The 1,634-nt window shown below is 40.9% G+C and overlaps 1 gene segment (V, D, J or C); it reads right to left on the reverse strand.

Moving 5' to 3' along the window:
* Positions 1-442: 442 nt before the first annotated feature.
* Positions 443-921, reverse strand: LOC307041242 (Ig kappa-b4 chain C region-like). The segment is given in 2 exons: positions 918-921; positions 443-771 (listed from the first exon to the last, which is right to left on the reverse strand).
* Between the last annotated feature and the right edge of the window lie 713 nt (positions 922-1,634).

Consider the following 1,634-nt stretch of genomic DNA (forward strand, 5'->3'; position numbering starts at 1 on the left):
AAATGTTCAGAATATATTCAAGGTACAGTTTAATAACAAATGAACATTTACTTTAACATTAGTGATAAGAGAGCTGTGTGGTTTACCATTGAAATGTTTAGAATATTCTGATTGGTGTCAATTTTGATTAACAAAAATAAAACTAGGAGGAATCCAGAAGTATATCCAAAACCTTAAGACCATTAAAAAGTAATATGTGAAATATTGATTTGTTAATGTTGTGACTTTTGTGAATGAATGTGAATAAGGTTCCTTGTATATATAATATCTCAGAGAAAGGGAATCCAAACACATTTTATAATACACACATTCGTCTTTATTGTTTTAAAATGTTGAAACCATCGAAACAAGCAGAAACAGGTTGATGTTGAAACATGTCCTGAGAGCCAGAGAGCAGACTGAGAGCAGTGTGAGAGAGAAAGCAGAGTCCCAGTGAGTCAGCTCAGGACTGGGAACACTGCTCTCTCCTCAGTGTCTCTGAGAGCGGAGTCTGGGAGCCCTGGGTGGCCTCACAGGTCACAGAGACCACCTTCCTCCACTGGTCTGCAGGGAGCCTCAGGGTGCTGCTCCAGCTGTAGTGGGCGTCCACCTCCAGCACCCCGGGGCTCCTGCTCTCCTCCCAGCTGCTGCTGCTGCTGCTGCCGGCCACCTTCCAGGCCAGACTCCAGTCTGAGGGGAAGCCCTTGTTGGCCAGGCACATGAGGGTGGCCATCCCCTGCTGCAGCTCTTCTGTGGAGGGGGGCAGCACCGTCAGGGTGGGACGGACATCACCTAGGAGACACCAATCAGATTAGAGGACAGGGAGCGCACAGCTGTCAATTAAGCAGCAGACACTGGGACACCTTTACTGTGAGAGCGTTTCTCCTTTAAGGACTTTCTGTCAGATGTTGGTTCTGCTCCATCAGTCTCTCACTCACACATTGTTTCACTTCCCTTTAAGAAGCCTCTCATGCAAATCAGCACAGAGACACTTCACACAGTCACCTGAAATATGTCAGACTACAGTAGAAATAAAGCACAACATTAGGACACATTTTAAGTAGTAGTTATCAAAATCATCCAAAACCTGAACTCTACAAACATTATTAAATTATTTAGTGGATAAATGAACAAATACAGGAAACGGGGCAATCAACTGTGCTTGATGTGAATCTCAATCACTACCCAGTTTTACACACTTTAAAATAATGTCTTAAAGAATTCAACACTATTTAATATCCATCGTTATCTTTACTCCGTTCAACTGTATTTAAAAACTGTATCCATAATTTATTTGAGAACAGAGAGGAGAACCGAGATAGACAGTTCAAAATAAGTTAATGAAAAATTAGCAGTTTCATCATTTCACATTTGAAGCTGTTTGAATGACAGCATGTTGGGAATGTATAAAGACATTTCAAGAAAAGCTGCTCCGACTTGGTCTCAATGATGAAGAGAAATAAAGACATGAATACTAATACTATCTACACATTACAATTAAAATAATATAAATCTATCTCTCAAACACTCTAACACAGAATTTAAAACGTCTCTTAACATCATATTTAGTTTTTGTGCAGAAACTTACTTCCAACATCCAGTCTGGTTCCTCCACCAAAAGTCCACCACAGTGATACAAAGTCATTGAGCCGCCG

The sequence above is a fragment of the Notothenia rossii genome (assembly GCF_949606895.1).
Source record: "Notothenia rossii genome assembly, chromosome: 5".
Taxonomy (NCBI): domain Eukaryota; kingdom Metazoa; phylum Chordata; class Actinopteri; order Perciformes; family Nototheniidae; genus Notothenia; species Notothenia rossii.